The following is a 7,458-nucleotide window of genomic DNA, read 5'->3' on the forward strand; positions in this document are numbered from 1 at the left end:
CATCCGACCGCAGTGCGATGTACGCAGAGACAGGCAGCAGAGGAGATGGGAAGATAGTGCTCCCTCCCTCTTCTCTGCAGCTGTGACCGGATCGCAAGATCACATCACAGTCGCATGACCCTTGGCTGACGCCCGCGGCAGAGGGTCATTAGCATATTGCGTCCTATACGCAAGTGGAACCGAACCCTTACTTATTTTTACTGAACAACCCCTTTATTTGGGAGATTTGCGGTCCAAAAATGTCAGGATTTGAGTGCAGTCTGCATTATATGTGCTTTAGACACATTTTTAATTTCATTTTGTCCCCATGCTCATTCAGCACCCGCCCCCACCTCGCACACGTTCGGCTAAAAAATCATCTATACATTGGAACCAGAGGCTGGAGTAATACAAGCTTTGTCCAGCAGGTGTCACTGCAGCACATGTAGTCCGCACACCACGCTCCATATGATCTCCCCAGCCGAGTGCAAAACTACAACTCCCAGCATGCCCTGACCGCAGGGAATGAAACCCCCTCCTGGTTGTGGACCAGGACCACGAGATTTTTAATTTTTTTAACTTTATTTTTTTTCCTCACCTTCCTCCAAGAGGCAAAGCTTTTTTTTATTGTTTTTCTATCCTCATAGCCAGACGAGGGCTGGTGTTTTGTAGAAAATGGGGACGAAAAATTCCAAATGTGCTGAAAAGATGCGAGTCCACCATTGTTTATGCTTTTTACAGTGTTACTGACCTGGTGAAAAAATCCTCCAGGTCTGTGCGATTCCAGTGACATCAGACTTGTATGCATTGTGTTTTGGGGTTTTTTTTTTAAGAGAAGAAAAATTCTAACTGCTTTTTCATCTTCATAGACCTATGACAGGCGATCCTGCTTTCTAGTAAGGGATTTCTCACCTCAGCGCTGGAGTCACAGCTACAATGCTCAGTACTCCTATATAATGTCCTCCATGCTGCTGCTTTCTAGTAAGGGATTTCTCACCTCAGCGCTGGAGTCACAGCTACACTGCTCAGTATTCCTATATAATGTCCTCCATGCTGCTGCTTTCTAGTAAGGGATTTCTCACCTCAGCGCTGGAGTCACAGCTACACTGCTCAGTACTCCTATATAATGTCCTCCATGCTGCTGCTTTCTAGTAAGGGATTTCTCACCTCAGCGCTGGATTCAGTTACACAGCTCAGTACTCCTATATAATGTCCTCCATGCTGCTGCTTTCTAGTAAGGGATTTCTCACCTCAGCGCTGGAGTCACAGCTACACTGCTCAGTACTCCTATATAATGTCCTCCATGCTGCTGCTTTCTAGTAAGGAATTTCTCATCTCAGCGCTGGAGTCACAGTTACACAGCTCAGTATTCCTATATAATGTCCTCCATGCTGCTACTTTCTAGTAAGGGATTTCTCACCTCAGCGCTGGATTCACAGCTACACAGCTCAGTACACCTATATAATGTCCTCCATCCTGCTGCTTTCTAGTAAGGGATTTCTCACCTCAGCGCTGGATTCAGTTACACAGCTCAGTACTCCTATATAATGTCCTCCATGCTGCTGCTTTCTAGTAAGGGATTTCTCACCTCAGCGCTGGATTCACAGCTACACAGCTCAGTACTCCTATATAATGTCCTCCATGCTGCTGCTTTCTAGTAAGGGATTTCTCACCTCAGCGCTGGAGTCACAGTTACACAGCTCAGTACTCCTATATAATGTCCTCCATGCTGCTGCTTTCTAGTAAGGGATTTCTCACCTCAGCGCTGGAATCACAGCTACACTGCTCAATACTCCTATATAATGTCCTCCATGCTGCTGCTTTCTAGTAAGGGATTTCTCACCTTAGTGCTGGATTCACAGCTACACTGCTCAGTACTCCTATATAATGTCCTCCATGCTGCTGCTTTCTTGTAAGGGATTTCTCACCTCAGCGCTGGAGTCACAGTTACACAGCTCAGTACTCCTATATAATGTCCTCCATGCTGCTGTTTTCTAGTAAGGGATTTCTCACCTGAGCGCTGGAGTCACAGTTACACAGCTCAGTACTCCTATATAATGTCCTCCATGCTGCTGCTTTCTAGTAAGGGATTTCTCACCTCAGCGCTGGAATCACAGCTACACTGCTCAATACTCCTATATAATGTCCTCCATGCTGCTGCTTTCTAGTAAGGGATTTCTCACCTCAGTGCTGGATTCACAGCTACACTGCTCAGTACTCATACATAATGTCCTCCATGCTGCTGCTTTCTAGTAAGGGATTTCTCACCTCAGCGCTGGATTTACAGCCACACAGCTCAGTACTCCTATATAATGTCCTCCATGCTGCTGCTTTCTAGTAAGGGATTTCTCACCTCAGCGCTGGAGTCACAGCTACACTGCTCAGTACTCCTATATAATGTCCTCCATGCTGCTGCTTTCTAGTAAGGGATTTCTCACCTCAGTGATGGAGTCACAGTTACACTGCTCAGTACTCCTATATAATGTCCTCCTTGTTGCTGTTTTCTAGTAAGGGATTTCTCATGTCAGTGCTGGATTCACAGCTACACAGCTCAGTACTCCTACATAATGTCCTCCATGTTGCTGCTTTCTAGTAAGGGATTTCTCATCTCAGCGCTGGATTCACAGCTACAATGCTCAGTACTCCTATATATATTGTCCTCTATGCTGCTACTTTCTAGTATGTGATTTCTCATCTCAGCGCTGGATTCACAGCTACACTGCTCAGTACTCCTATATAATGTCCTCCATGCTGCTGCTTTCTAGTAAGGGATTTCTCATCTCAGCGCTGGATTCACAGCTACACTGCTCAGTACTCCTATATAATGTCCTCCATGCTGCTGCTTTCTAGTAAGGGATTTCTCATCTCAGCGCTGGATTCACAGCTACAATGCTCAGTACTCCTATATAATGTCCTCCATGGTGCTGCTTTCTAGTACATGATTTCTCATTTCAGCGCTGGAATCACAGCTACACAGCTCAGTACTGCTATATAATGTCCTCCATGCTGCTGGTTCTGGTCATATGCTACATACAGACAGGAGAGCAGGAATCCCTCATTTCCGTGTGTGCTGTGTATGGGAGGCATCATAGCATCTAGGGGCTCACAGACGACTGAAAATTCCAGACAGCGCCTGCACAGGAGAAAACTGGTGAGAATGCAGGAAGTTGTATAATGGCCAGAGGTCGTGTTATTGAGCAGTCACATATACGGCAGGTACGTTATATGTCACGTCTTCCTGTATCCGCAGGCGACTGAGCCTTTCCTCGTGCGGCACTGTGGAGATGCCGAGTTGTCTTGGTCTAAAGCCCCCATACACATTAGCCGAACCTGCCGATACTGATGGATTTAGACGACAGTCCAATGATGATCATCCAATATCTGATGGACGACTTACCTGTTCTCTAATAACGATGGGCGAACGCACAGATAACCAGGATCCGCAGCTCTAACCAGATTTAAAAAAAAAAAAAACTGTTCTGGACGGAATTAATCCCGGATGCTGGTCCCCATATATGTCTATGGAGGACAGAATCTGGCGCTTAAAGGTAACCTGTCAGGTGCAATATGTAGGCAGAACCACAAGCAGTTCTGGGTGTATATTGCTAATCCCTGCCTAACCGTCCCTGTATACACTAGCATAGATAAAGAGATCTTCAGAAAAAGTATTTCTAAAGATCCTTTATGATATGCTAATGAGCACATGACATGCTAGTCCCCTCGCTCATTAGCATATCATAAAGGATCTTTAAAAATACTTGTTCTGAAGATCTCTTTATCTGTGCTCGTGTATACAGGGACGGTTAGGCAGGGATTAGCGATATACACCCAGAACTCCTTGTGGTTCTGCCTACATATTGCACCTGACAGGTTCCCTTTAAATCTGGTGGTAGAAGGGATGGGGTAGTTACAGCAGCGATTATACTTACCCAGTCTCCTCGCTTTTTTCGTTTATCCTGCGCTACTAAAAGTAAAAGAGAAAATGTGAACACAAAATTGTCCCTAAAATAGTAACAATAATGTTCATCTCATCACACACAAAATAGCGGTTTTCCTCCTAATATTGCGCCACCGGAAAATACAATTCATCCAGAAAAGCAAGACGACGGAGAAGAAATCTAAAATCACTGAATGTTCAGAGCTCCGTCCTGAAGGGGTTAAAGAGACACTCCCATTATTGCCGGTGTCAGTCTGTGCTCCGCTCCTTCCTGGATCCGCACACGCTCCATGTGTATTACACCGCATCCTTTATTCCGCTCAGTATCAGTCTCCAGCAGCAGAGCCTCCGCCATCATCCGTACAGAGGCCTCAGCCTCCATATAGAACGCTCCACAGCCTCCCCCGAGCAGCAGTGCCTCCTCATCATCCGTACAGCGGCCTCGGCCTCCATATATAACGCTCTGCAGCCTCCCCCGAGCAGCAGCACGTCTCCCATCACCCGTACAGAGGCCTCGGCCTCCATATATAACGCTCTGCAGCCTCCCCCGAGCAGCAGTGCCTACCCATCATCTGTACAGCGGCCTCGGCCTCCATATATAACGCTCTGCAGCCTCCCCCGAGCAGCAGCACGTCTCCCATCACCCGTACAGCGGCCTCGGCCTCCATATATAACGCTCTGCAGCCTCCCCCGAGCAGCAGCACGTCTCCCATCACCCGTACAGCGGCCTCAGCCTCCATATATAACGCTCCGCAGCCTCTCCCGAGCAGCAGCACGTCTCCCATCACCCGTACAGCGGCCTCAGCCTCCATATATAACGCTCCGCAGCCTCCCCCGAGCAGCAGTGCCTACCCATCATCCGTACAGGGACCTCGGCCTCCATATATAACGCTCTGCAGCCTCCCCCGAGCAGCAGCACCTCCTCCATCATCTGTACAGGGGCCTCAGCCTCCATATATAACGCTCCACAGCCTCCCCCGAGCAGCAGTGCCTCCCCATCATCCGTACAGCGGCCTCGGCCTCCATATATAACGCTCCACAGCCTCCCCGAGCAGCAGCATCTCCACCATCATCCGTACAGGGGCCTCAGCCTCCATATATAACGCTTCGCAGCTTCCCCCGAGCAGCAGCACGTCTCCCATCACCCGTACAGCGGCCTCGGCCTCCATATATAACGCTCCGCAGCCTCCCCCGAGCAGCAGTGCCTACCCATCATCCGTACAGGGACCTCGGCCTCCATATATAACGCTCTGCAGCCTCCCCCGAGCAGCAGTGCCTACCCATCATCTGTACAGCGGCCTCGGCCTCCATATATAACGCTCTGCAGCCTCCCCCGAGCAGCAGCACGTCTCCCATCACCCGTACAGCGGCCTCGGCCTCCATATATAACGCTCTGCAGCCTCCCCCGAGCAGCAGCACCTCCTCCATCATCTGTACAGCAGCCTCGGCCTTCGTATATAACGCTCTGCAGCCTCCCCCGAGCAGCAGCACCTCCTCCATCATCCGTACAGGGACCTCAGCCTCCATATATAACGCTCTGCAGCCTCCCCCGAGCAGCAGCACCTCCTCCATCATCCGTACAGCGGCCTCCATATATAACGCTCCGCAGCCTCCCCCGACCAGCAGCACCTCCTCCATCATCCGTACAGTGGCCTCAGCCTCCATATATAACGCTCCGCAGCCTCCCCCGAGCAGCAGCACATCTCCCATCACCCGTACAGCGGCCTCGGCCTCCATATATAACGCTCCGCAGCCTCCCCGAGCAGCAGCACGTCTCCCATCACCCGTACAGCGGCCTCGGCCTCCATATATAACGCTCCGCAGCCTCCCCCGAGCAGCAGAATGTCTCCCATCACCCGTACAGCGGCCTCCATATATAACGCTCCGCAGCCTCTCCCGAGCAGCAGCACGTCTCCCATCACCCGTACAGCGGCCTCGGCCTCCATATATAACGCTCCGCAGCCTCCCCCGAGCAGCAGCACCTCCTCCATCATCCGTACAGCGGCCTCAGCCTCCATATATAACGCTCCACAGCCTCCCCCGAGCAGCAGCACCTCCTCCATCATCCGTACAGCGGCCTCGGCCTCCATATATAACGCTCCACAGCCTCCCCCGAGCAGCAGCACCTCCTCCATCATCCGTTCAGCGGCCTCGGCCTCCATATATAACGCTCCACAGCCTCCCCCGAGCAGCAGCACCTCCTCCATCATCCGTACAGGGGCCTCAGCCTCCATATATAACGCTCCATAGCCTCCCCCGAGCAGCAGCACCTCCTCCATCACCTGTACAGCAGCCTCGGCCTCCATATATAACGCTCCACAGCCTCCCCCGAGCAGCAGCACCTCCTCCATCATCCGTACAGGGGCCTCAGCCTCCATATATAACGCTCTGCAGCCTCCCCCGAGCAGCAGCACCTCCTCCATCACCTGTACAGGGGCTTTGGCCTCCATATATAACGCTCCACAGCCTCCCCCGAGCAGCAGCACCTCCTCCATCACCTGTACAGGGGCCTTGGCCTCCATATATAATGCTCTGTAGGCCTCACCCGAGCCTCTGTACCGTCCCGCGGTCTCGGCTGCGGCCGCCAAGCCGCTCGGATCCGTGCTCGTGTGCTGTTGGTGGCTTGAGTCTCTCACGAACTCGGGGCCGACCCGTTGGATCTCTGGCGGTGGCTCTTATCCGGAATCGGTGGGCTTTTGCAGTCAATCGGGACTTTGGGTGGGAATGAACCCCTGAGGTCCAGACTGCATTCAGTAAATTTGACTACACCTAGTAGCTTCTAGGCTAGTTCGGGGTCTGAGTACCCTGCCTGGTGCTCCGGTAAACAAGTTAGCTCCCCGGTTCGGGTCCGTCGGGCCACCACCTGGTCACGGTCCCTACGGTTCCGCAGTTTTGTCCTCCCGGACTCCTGCAGGCGGCCACCACCGTCTGCCTGCCTGACTGATCGGGGGGTCCTAGGCTCCAACCCAGGCCCCTCACAGAACTGTCCTCCTCACTCCTCTCTCTTCCTCTCCCTGAATTCAACTCTACTCCTTGTATTTCCTACCTCAGGCCAGCAGACTCCTCGGAGGGCGTGCCTAACCACCTGGCTCCGCCCACCTGGTGTGCCTGTCTGACTCTGAGGGAGGCAATCAGGTCTTTGTTGACTGATGGTACCTTACCGGGGTGGGGGTGTGTAGTGACCTGTGACCCCTGGGGGTCCAGGGCGTCACATTCCCCCTTGGTTTAATGCAGACCATCCGCGGGCTGCCCGACCAACACCGGTTTTATTATTTAGCCTCTGACACTGCGGACATCCAGGGCAAACCAGCCCCTCTCCCCTCGATGCCGGGTGTACTGCACCAGGTCACCGGGTAGCAGATCACGGTCCGGGTGACCATACGGGAGGTGTGCGTTTACGTCCCTACGGGAAAAGAACACCTCGGCCTCCAGGCCGGGGTCGTAGAGGAATCCCCGTCCCTTGTCACAGTTGAACCGCCGGACTTGACCCTGGTGCGTGGGGCCCCGCACCCAGTAGGTAGCGCTTCGGAGACTTTCCTTCT

This window comes from Anomaloglossus baeobatrachus, chromosome 9 (genome assembly GCF_048569485.1).
Source record: "Anomaloglossus baeobatrachus isolate aAnoBae1 chromosome 9, aAnoBae1.hap1, whole genome shotgun sequence".
Classification (NCBI taxonomy): Eukaryota; Metazoa; Chordata; class Amphibia; order Anura; family Aromobatidae; genus Anomaloglossus; species Anomaloglossus baeobatrachus.